Source organism: Perognathus longimembris, chromosome 2 (assembly GCF_023159225.1).
Source record: "Perognathus longimembris pacificus isolate PPM17 chromosome 2, ASM2315922v1, whole genome shotgun sequence".
Lineage (NCBI taxonomy): Eukaryota > Metazoa > Chordata > Mammalia > Rodentia > Heteromyidae > Perognathus > Perognathus longimembris.
Genome location: NC_063162.1, coordinates 120,118,492 through 120,130,209, shown reverse-complemented (window position 1 = coordinate 120,130,209; position 11,718 = coordinate 120,118,492). Strand labels below are relative to the sequence as shown.

The 11,718-nt window shown below is 36.3% G+C and overlaps 1 pseudogene; it reads right to left on the bottom strand.

Annotated features, from left to right (window-relative positions):
* Window positions 1–8,248: 8,248 nt before the first annotated feature.
* Window positions 8,249–10,438, bottom strand: LOC125345408 (annotated as a pseudogene).
* Between the last annotated feature and the right edge of the window lie 1,280 nt (window positions 10,439–11,718).

Sequence of the window (11,718 nt, the reverse complement as noted above, 5' to 3'; positions counted from 1 at the left end):
AAATGGATAATGGAAGAGTAGCTTCAGAAGCTTCAGGCTGGCTCTGCAGCATTAGCAGGAAGCAATGGAGACTGAATTGTCCTGGGGAATTGATTAACAAGGAACAGTCACAGCAGTCCTGGGACACCCAGTCCACCTTATGGGGAGGTGGCCGGGTAAGAGGCAGTTGTGGAGAGGAAAGGGTTTTGACCTTGATGAAATGAGAATTAATCAGTGTGGAGTCTCAGGCAGTGAAAGAAATAAAGGTTGATGGCTCCACTCTTCCTGGTTGAATCAAGTCACAGTGCCTAAGGATTCCTGCAGAAACAATTCCAGGTCCATAGCTTGCAGGGTGTTCAGCAACCAGGAGCGTAAAAGTAGGTAAGCTTTCTACAGGTAAACAGGTGAAGGAACACTAGTAGACTATGATAACTTATATGTCTATAATAGCTTTAGCAACCACTAAAAAACAAATGCACTTTAAAACAAAGCAATTTGACAAAAGAAAAACTTTTTCCACAAATGCTGCTAGAGCAACCATATATCCAAAAGGAAAAAAAGCAAATAAATAAACAAGTGCCTTGACCTAAGTGCCAGGCAGATAGAAAAAAAATTAACTCAATGTGAATTATTCACTTAAATATAAGATATAAAGAAATAAAATATTTAGAAACAAATTGAAGATAAATCTTGTGGTATATAGCTAGGTGAAGAGTTCTTAGACTTGACATCAAAGCTTAATTCATAAAATACAATCCAAATTAAAATTTTCACTTTGAAAAATAGATTATGGAAACAATGAAAAGTGATAAACAACTTGGAGGAATATTCATGAACTATATACTTCTCAAAAAACTAATATACAGAACATATCAAAATTCTCAAACCAAGCAATAAGAAAAAAGAAGACATTCCATTAAGGAAGATATATAGATTGTACATGAGAAACTGTTTATCATGATTAACCAAGAAAACTATAAATTAAATTAATTATAAATTAAATATAATTAAATTAATTATAAATTAAAAATTGTAGCATCAGAGATGCCTGTAAGTCCTATCTACTCAGGATGCTGAGGCAAGAGGAGCACTTCAGCCTACAAATTTAAGATAACCCTGAGCAGCATAACAAGATTCCATCTCAAAAATCAAAACCAAAAAACAATCACAAAAGTTGTTACTGTACAATGTCACAGAATGACTGAAATAATGACAATGTGAAATGCTAGAAAGGTGGTAGACAAACCCATTAATAAAAGGTCAGTCTGGAAAAAAGCTTAGCAGTTTCATCAACACTAAACATACTACTAACATAGGAATGCTTCTATCAATTATATTCAGAAAGGCTTAGAAGTAGAAACAATTTAGATGGCCTTCAGGATATGCGCAATGAAACAAATTGAGGCACATCCATTTGCCATGGAGTAATGCGGTGCAAAAAAGACTATGTGGTGATTATCAATATCAACAGCTGGTTATGACACTGCTCTATAGTTTTAGATGATGTTCCAAATGGGAAAAATGGTATGAGAATTTTTCTCTATTTCCTACAATGACATGTGTATTTATAATTACTAAAAAATAGCAAGGATTTTTTTTTAGTTAAGCCAAGAAAATTATTGACCATAAAGGAAAAAAAATCAGTAGGAATACTGGCTGTCTTATAGCAAGACAACTTTCTTCATTATCTTGCAAAGTTTTCAGGGAAGAATTTCAAACTTTATTAGAACCTGAGTACAGTACTTGGAAAGCTAGTGGAATGGACAACACTATTGGCTTTCCAAATAGAAATGTAGTTCGGAAGGCAGCAACGTAAAGTCAGTAGTGTGTCTGGTGTGTGTGGAGTGGGGGATATGTGTGGGGGGGTTATGTGTGTATGGGGTAAGAGGTCTGTTCCTTCTTTACAAATCAGACATTATCTGTACTCCTTAATAGTTTTTTGGTTTGTATTGTTTGGGTTTAGGTTTTGGTTTTCACCCTCCTCTGTTCCTTGATACTTGAAATTAAATTTCTTCCCTCATAAATAACTAGCATTTTAGTTTTGTGGCAAATTTTTCTTGTTGTTTTTTTTTTTATATTTTCCTGACCTAAGTATGAACTATTAATCCTATATCTTAGCTTCCAGGCTTTTACACTTTATATAAATGAAATTATTTTTCCTATCCCTTTTATCTGGCTCCTTTTGTAAAACAAGAAAAAAGAAAAAAATGCTGAGAAAAGCTAGGCACAGGTAGCTCACTCCTGTAATGCTAGTGACTCAGGAGGCTGAGAGCTAAGGATTATGGTTTGAAGCCAATCCAGGCAGGAAAGTCTATGGGACTCTTATCCCCAATAAATTACCAAAACACTGGTACTGGAGCTGTGGCTCAAGTGGTAGACCATTAACCTTGAGCTAACAAAGCTCATGAAGTGTCCAGGCTCTGAGTTCAAGCCTCAGCACCAGTACAAAACAAAAATGTAAAAAGCTATTGACATGATTTCAATGTCACTTTTGAAATTTACTCAGGTTGTAATTTATTCATTTTTATTGATCTACAGTGTTCTAGTATTGCAGATCTACGCTTATAATTCTTTATTTGACAAATACAAATCACATACATCTACATGATATTTTGGTCTATAAGTATGTTGCAAGAAGGCTAGACTCTCTGCTAGTACTTATTTTTTTCTTACTATTTATTCTGGCAAAGAGACCTTTCAAAGGGACATTGACATGCCACAGAACTTGGAAATCATAGGTTATAACTAGAAATTTCTGAAAGCTTTTCACTCAGGTGGGTGTCTTAACCAACTATTCTTCTCAGGATCTATTCTCCCTAGTCGTTTTCTTCTCTTTTCATTCCCACTCACATTCTGAAAACCACCAATCTACAGTTCAGCATTTCCTTGCGGCGTTCTTTTTGGCAGAACGAGCAGCAGCCCTGGATTGTGTGTAAGAAGAACAAGCACTGCCTGGAAACAAGGATAGATTCTTTCCCTCTCTTGGTTGTCTTAAGTTTTAAGAATGTTTGTCTCCTGTTCCCCTACCAGCATATTTTTATTTACAGATACTCCCCTTTAGGCTCAGTCACTGGATTTTGGACCACTACATTTCCTTTGATGCTTCACATTCCTCTTTTCCTTTGCCCTCTATTTGAACACCATATCACATTGCTTGAAAGCTAATGCTGAAACTCTAGGGACTCTGGAAATGAAGCTATGAATTCCTTTGAAGTCTGGAAGTTTCCAGGAGGAATGTTCTTGCCAAATCCCTGCAGTACCATTTCAGATGATGATGAATGTTTCAAATGACTTCTCACTGGCATTATGAGTGCTAATAGTTCCAATAGGAAATGTCTTTGCATTGCTTGGTGATTTAATAAGACATGAATTAGCAAGTATAACTACAGAAGAAAGGGACATAGTCTAGGAAATGAAGTTAGTCTTGAGATGAATAATAATTCTTTTTCTTTTTAAATTATATTTTTGTTATCTTTAAGTAGTTGTACAAAGGGATTACCATTCAACAAATTAGTTTATAAGTACATTGCATCTTAATTGATGTGACCTCTTTCTTCATTTTCTATCTCTCCCAGCCCAACCTATAGATGTTTCTTTATTATTATCATCATTGTTATTATTATTATTATTTAGTTGTACAAAGGGGTTACAATTCCATAAGTCTGGTTTTGAGTACAATGCTTCTTGGTGTTGCCCCTTCTTTTGTTCTCCCTCATTTTCTCCCTCCCATCCCTACTCTCAGTAATTCCTTTTCACAGATTAATTTTAATACTCTCTAAGTGGTACCCAAACTGTATCACAGAATATAAAGAATGCCAAGTAAACTTACTCCTCATTCACCAGCCACTGAGCTCATACTTTCTCCCCTAACACATATGTACAAACACATCCATTTATCTATCTTTATTTTCCTTTCCACAAAATGCTGTGGTCCATTTAGCTACATTAAAAAAATGTGGACATAAAATTAACTGTCTTCTCTTTAATTCCTTTCTCTGTGTTTATATCAAATACATATGCATACGTATGTGTATATATATATACTCATATAGTTCTACTTTCAATTTTAAATGAAGTCAAAGTATTCTTACTTTACAAAAAGTGTTCATGCAATGTATACACACACACACACACACACACACACACACACACACACACTCAGTAGTTTTCCAAGTCAGTCTTTTCCTTTGACTATGGATCATAAATCATATATGTTGTATGTTATGGTTTGCATATGATTTATCCCCATGACAGTTCATGGTGGTTCCTAGTGTGACAATATTAGGAGGTCGAGCCTAAAGCTCTCATGAATGGATTAATTCTTTCCTTGTGTGAGCCTTCTCAGAAAACAGGATGAATTACAAGCATGGGGTATTCCAAAGCTAGCCCACTCTGAGATTGATGTCTTTTCTTTTTTAATAAGGGACTTTTTTTTTATTATTTAAAGCCTTTAAAAGTACAATTTGTACCAAACAAGAAACATTGGTTGATTACACAGTAAGGATGATTCCTTTGTTCATTTTATGAAAGTGGTCCTAGAAGACATTCTTTTTTTAATGTTTACTGTCAAGGTGATGGACAGAGGGATTACAGTTACATACATAAGGTAGTGAGTACATTTCTTGTCAAACTTGTTACCTCATTTTCCTCCCACCTTTCCTCCTTCCAACACCCCCCAGAGTTGTAAAGTTAGTTTATAACATATTATCTTGTAAGCATTGCTGTTGCATTGGTTCCCCTTTTACACTTTGTCTCACCATTTTGATGTTCCTTTTCCCTTCCCTAGTTCAGACAAACATATATACAATACCCAGGGTACCAAAATCAAATACAGTGACAACAGGGGCTAAACCATAGGGAAAATAAACTAAAGAAAAATGGAATAATTTCACATAATACATTAAAAATAACAATGATAACCCACTGTTTCCATAACTTGGAGATCATTTCTCTTAACATCTTCTTTTTTTTTTTTTTTTTTGGCCAGTCCTGGGCCTTGGACTCAGGGCCTGAGCACTGTCCCTGGCTTCTTCCCGCTCAAGGCTAGCACTCTGCCACTTGAGCCACAGCGCCGCTTCTGGCCGTTTTCTGTATATGTGGTGCTGGGGAATCGAACCTAGGGCCTCGTGTATATGAGGCAGGCACTCTTGCCACTAGGCCATATCCCCTGCCCTTAACATCTTCTTATGTGATCATATGCACATAGCGATTGTTATTGTGATCTTCTGCTTGGACTATTGTAGACATATACTAATTGTTACCAATGAGGGAAACACTAGTCTATGTTTCTTTGGGTCTGGTTTGCTTCACTTAGTATGATTTTTTTCCCAAGTCTTTCCATTTCCTTACGAGTGGAGCAATGTCATTCTTTCTGATAGAAGCTTAGAATTGCATTGTGTATATATACCGCAAATTCTTCATCCATTCATCTACTGAGGGGCATCTGGGTTGGTTCCATATTTTAGCTATGGTAAATAATGCTGCAATGAATAACCCAGAAACAAAATAAATCAAAGCAAGATTGGACAAATTGGATTGCATCAAATTGCAGAGCTTCTGAGTGGCAAAGAACATAGTTTACAAGATAAATAGAAAGCCCACAGATTAGGAGAAGATCTTCACTTGCCATACAACAGACAAGGGCCTCATATCTAAAATATACTTAGAACTCAAAAAATTCCCCCCAAACAAATCCTCAAAGAAACAACTGCACCATTACTAAGTGGGCTAAGGACTGAAAGAGAGACTTCTCTGAAAGGGAAATGAGAGTGACCAAGAGGCATATGAAGAAGTGCTCAACATGCCTGTCCATAAAAGAAATGCAAATCAAAACAACATAGAGATTCTATCTCACCCTAGTTAGAATAACCATTATCAAGAAAACTAATAACAACAGATGCTGTCAGGGATGTGGCCAAAAAAGAATGCTGGTACATTGTTGGTGGGAATGTAAACTTGTTCAACCACTCTGGAAAGCAGTATGGAGGTTCCTTGAAAGGCTAAACATTGAGCTCCCCTATGACCCAGAAACTCCATTTTTGGGCATTTACCCAAAGGATCACAAATAAGGCCATACTAAAGCCACCAGATTTTGTGTGTTTTGTGTGTCTGCCTCTACTTTCTATTATGAGCAGAAGTAGTATGAGAGGCTTCTCTCATATTGGGTATCAGGTACCATACGTTTAGATTTTCAAGGCTTGGAGTAAATCTCTTTCCCTTGTAGATAGGCCAGTCTCAGGTGGCTTGGAGAAAATCTCTTTCCTTTGTAGATAAGCCAGTCTCAGGCATTCTATTATAGCCACTGAAAAGAGACTAAAACACCATATATCCTCAGAGTTCTGTATGAGATAGGAGGAATGCTAACATTATGAGGAGGCAGAATAGGTATCCAGACAGCATAAATGATAATTTTCATGAAATTATCATGTGCCTATCATATAGCATTCATCATTCATCAATAACAGGGTTTTTCAGTATACATGCAGTATACACAGGATTTGGTGACAGCAATGAAACAAAATTCCCCTTGAAGGGTCAAGGATGGCATTCAGTGAAAGTGCTTTTCAGTGGGTATGAGGCTCTAGTTAGATCCCAGCACTGCAAGTAAACCAGTAAACAAATAAAAACCCTGATATAGCACCCTTAACTTCCTGACAGTCAAATACAGTGAGGAAGCACTAGGCCCTAAAAGAGGGACTAGGAAGATAGAACTTCTATATACAATTGTGGCTCAGGTTGATTGAGTATATCACAAGAATTGTGGACAGTGATTAGCATATATTCTCTCATCAACTCTGAGTACCTCTGTTATCATCCCACTTATAGTTAAGGGACTGAGACTTTGAGAGTAATTGGTTCAAGTTTATTTGGCTAGTGACACTTTCAAATTTCATACTAGTTAAGAATATGAAATTACAGAATAATTTATAGCACCGAACAATAAACCTTAGTCTTACCCATCTGAACTTTAGTTTTCTATATCAGGAATCATTTCTGTTAAATATTTCTAAGGTTGACATGCTTTTTATGGTTTCTTCCACAGCAGTAAATTATATGATTATCTGATTTGTTTGTTGAGAAACTAATATTTCAGGTCCACAACAATTGATGAACTACACATTAATTAGAAGTACCTGGAAATAATTCATTATAACTCCTTGGAGATAAATAGATATGAAATCTTTTGCAAAGTGAAAATAATATAAACTTTGGGATTAGGCTGAGATGGGTTAAACCTAACTTTATCATCTTCCTACTTTCAGGTCTTAAACCTTTGGTCCTTGAAGAAGGTACTTAAGTACAATGAGATGAAATTTCCTCATTTAAGATACAAGGATAAGAAAAATGAGTACAAAAACAGTAAAAGAAAAACAGGATGAGAGATAATAACAATAGTGATGGTATTACTTTATGACATCTTCTAGAGGGATAAAGTGTAGATACCTCACACACTGGATGAAACTTTGAAAGCATCTGACAGGTTGGCCAAATGCTACCTTTTATCATTCACCCTGGTATTTTTGAACAGTCTAAGATGCACCTAAGATTTGTTCATTTACTTTTATTCTTTTAATTCTCCCCATGAGGGCTGGGGATATAGCCTAGTGGCAAGAGTGCCTGCCTCGGATACACGAGGCCCTAGGTTCGATTCCCCAGCACCACATATACAGAAAACGGCCAGAAGTGGCGCTGTGGCTCAAGTGGCAGAGTGCTAGCCTTGAGCGGGAAGAAGCCAGGGACAGTGCTCAGGCACTGAGTCCAAGGCCCAGGACTGGCCAAAATAAATAAATAAATAAAAAATAAAAATAAAAATAATTCTCCCCATGAATTACATCATCTTGGTTATATAAATACTATGTAGTAAGTAAAAGCATCTTTTTCACATGGAGTTACACGTAGTTAAGTAACACTTGTGTAACATAAGAGATTGGAATGTCAACAGTTATAAAGCAGTCATCTGCATGGTCTAGAAGGGTTTCCCTTCAGCAATGATCGTGGAGGAGTGTTTCCTGCCTGGCCTCCCCATCAGTGGCATCAGAACCACCAGGAGAATGGAAAACAAAACAAAATTACAGCTCCCCACAGTGTCCACAACCTGGAAATTTTAATTCAGAAGGTTTGATATACAAATGACGTGTTTTTCAAAAGCTCCCTGGGTGATATCCATGAAAGAACAGGCTCAGAAATGCTGGATAAAGAGCAAAGTCATATCTTAACTGGATGTGCTTAGCCGAAAAATAAAAAAAAATAATGCATACAGGCTTTTTACCTAGACCCTGACATTAACAAGTTGATAACAGGTGTTGAGATTTTCAGTAAATAACATGTCTCCATTGTAATCACAAATGGCCTTGTTTTCTAGAAATTCCTGTTGTTTAATGTCTGGCCACACCGTGTTGTTCAACATTGCTCTCACCACCGTCTGCCCAGATACACGGTACCCATCAGCCCAAGATGTTGCAATGAGCCAAAGAATTTTCTTTACAACCATTCTCCTGGTGAGATTTTTGCCTATCATATAACAGATCTTCTAATCTAAATAATGAATAGCAATCAAATTTTAATTCAACCTTGGCTTCCCCTTGTCCCTTAATTTATAAGTATAAAATAATTGCCTGCCGTCACCTCCTTTGGAAGGAAGCAAGTTGAATGTTTGCACTCTCCTGCAATGCCAGCTCTGCAGACTAATCTTGGTCAACACAAACAAATGTCAACACCTGGGTTTTTCTTCTGGTGGTACTGAGGCAACATAATTCATCCAGCTAACCTTGAAAGGCAGAAGTATAGTCACCCAGATTTTCAAAGTCCACTACTTTATGATTCACATTTTTATAAGCTTCCTCTTCAAAGGTAAGCTTCCTCCAGCCCAGGACTAGAAAACAGGCTCTGTTCCAGAATTCCTTTGAAAAAAGGACCTTTCCCCTTCTGGCTCCCTTAATAAAGATGAATTTCTTCTACATCTATCTTGAAGTATCTCCTACTTTTATCAGAACCTCCAGCTAGGTCTTGTGGCTTAATTTCCAGGTGGCTTTGTAGCACCCAATCTCTGGGGGTTTTTAATTTAACATTTGGGGGTATTTTCTTTGATTCCCAACGACGAAAGATGGAAATTTAGGCCAACTCATTCAACTCCTCAGTGATATCTATAAGTAAATGAATATTTTTAATTTGTTCTGATGATGTAATTTTATCATGAAATTTTAATATAAATGTGGAATATATAACCAACCATGATTTATCATGTTTTAGGTGTGCTTCAAAAAGCATTCAAGTAGCTGGGCACTCATGGCTCAGATCTATAATCCTAGCTAAGATGGAAGCTGAGATCTGAGGATTGTGATTTGAAGCTAGTCCAGGTAGGAAAGTTCATGAGACTCTTGCTGATAGATCCTCAGCACCTAGAACAGTGCCTGGCACATGGTAGACACTCAGTATGTATATATACTTGTTAAATAAAACTATTCCCAATAAGTAAATCATACCCAACTAGGTGTTTATTCCTGATAAATTTTTCTGGTTTGGTAACAAAGAAGGGATACCTCAATGTTACTCTAATCTACATTTTTCTGCTAGTATTAAAGTGACATAATTTTTATAGTTTTGTCAACAAGGAATTTGCTGATTAATACTTTTTCACAGAAATTGTTTATTTCCTTACTGGTTTACCTTTTACACTGGTTAATAGGAGGTCTTTGTAAACTATTCCTACAAACCTCTTATTCATTTTATGTACTACAAATATTTTTAACAATTTATTAATTATAATTTGATGAAACAGGATGTTTCTCTTTTTTTTGCCAGTCCTGGTGCTTGAACTTAAGGCCTGGGCAATGTCCCTTGATCCTCTCTGCACTCCTTTATTTGTTGAGACACATATACTGATTATGCACCATATTTTCATTGTTAGAAATCAATTCTGCTTAATAGTGTTGCATTGTAATTTGCTACCCTGTTGGATGTCATTTGCTAATATTTTATATGTAATACCAGTGTTTTTTTATTATTTAGAGGATGCTTTATTAATTTCTGTAATCAAACCCATGTAGATAACATCTTACATATTTATTACAGTGCATTTATCCCTGTATAAATGGGAAAAATTAAGTTTAATGTTTCTAGACCAATACGGCTACTAATTTCTGTGCAATGCCAACTCAACACAATAAACTTGGATACTTTTTCCAAAGCTGACAGCAAAGCTAAAGTTTCCAAAAATTCAAATTTTATATACATACATACACATATATACATATATGTCAGTATATTATACATCAATAGCAGCAACCACTTTTCCGGGTTCTGCAGTCATCTGAGGAAAATTAGACATTCAATACACTCCATTAATAAAAAGAACAAAGATAAAAAACAAAACCAGAAAAATGCAAAGTTCTGTTACTATTGTGGTACCTGGCATCATGTTTGTTATTAGCTTCTCAATCATCATCTGGAAAGAAATCATTCTTGAGTAACATCATTTAAAACAGTTCTGGTAGGGGCTGGGAATATGGCCTGTGGCAAAAGTGCTTGCCTGTATACATGAAGCCCTAGGTTCAGTTCCTCAGCACCACATATATAGAAACGGCCAGAAGTGGTGCTGTGACTCAAGTGGCAGAGCACTAGCCTTGAGCAAAAAGAAACCAGGGATAGTGCTCAGGCCTTGAGTTCAAGGCCCAGGACTGGCAAAAGAAAAAAGAAAGAAAGAAAGAAATGGAAATCTGAAACAAACAAACAAACAAACAAAAAAACAGCTCTGATAAAGTACAGTCACTACTACATATCATAAAGCAGGTATAAGGTGTTTTTTGTTCTTTATTGTCAAAGTGTGATACAGAGGGGTTACAGATTCATATGAAAGGCAGTGAGTACACTTCTTATTCTACTTGTTACCTCCTCCCTCATTCCCCCTTCCCCCTCCCCTTCCCCTCTCCATCCAAAAGTTGTGCAATTGGTTTACACCAAATGGCTTTGTAAGTGTTGCTTTTTGAATGGTTTGTCTTTTTGTTATTTTTCTCTCGATTCTGGTATTCCCTCTCCCTTGCCCAGTTCTAATACATGTATAAACAGTATCCAGGGTACTCAGATGTGATACAGTGGTAGCGAGGGTACAGCAACAGGAAGAGAGTACAAGAGAAACAAAACTAAACAAACCAATCAGTCAAACAAACAGACAAGGAAAAAGAGAAAAAAAGTAGTATGAGCTCACATGGCATGTTGAAAATAATTACAAGAGTGGTATAACTCTTGTTTCTGTAATGTGGAGTTCATTTCACTTGGCACAGGTATAAGGTTTTTTATATTCACAGAGATATGATACAGTACTGTCCTACGTCAATGATACTAGAGGATACAATTATAAAGGCATTATTGAGACTTGATTCTACTTTTCCAGCAGAAGGCCCAAAGGAAGGTATGACACAGGTCTGTAAAGAAATGCACTTTCTATTCATCCATAATTAGAAGACTTGTGGGATTACTAGCTATCCCAACTGTTTGTTTTTCGGCAATATAGACTTTTGCAGTGCAATATTAGTATAATTATGATTTAATATAGCATGTTGATATTTTTCAGGGGCATAGTAGAAAGAGACTCTTATAGTTTCCATCACTGAATATGAATTCCTGATCAGATATTGCATCTTGCCGCATACCCTATTCTATTATTTAGTAATTGTATGCCCTTGGTAAAGTTATTTAATTGCTATAAAATTTAGATCTTAATTTACAGAAGATACCTTTATT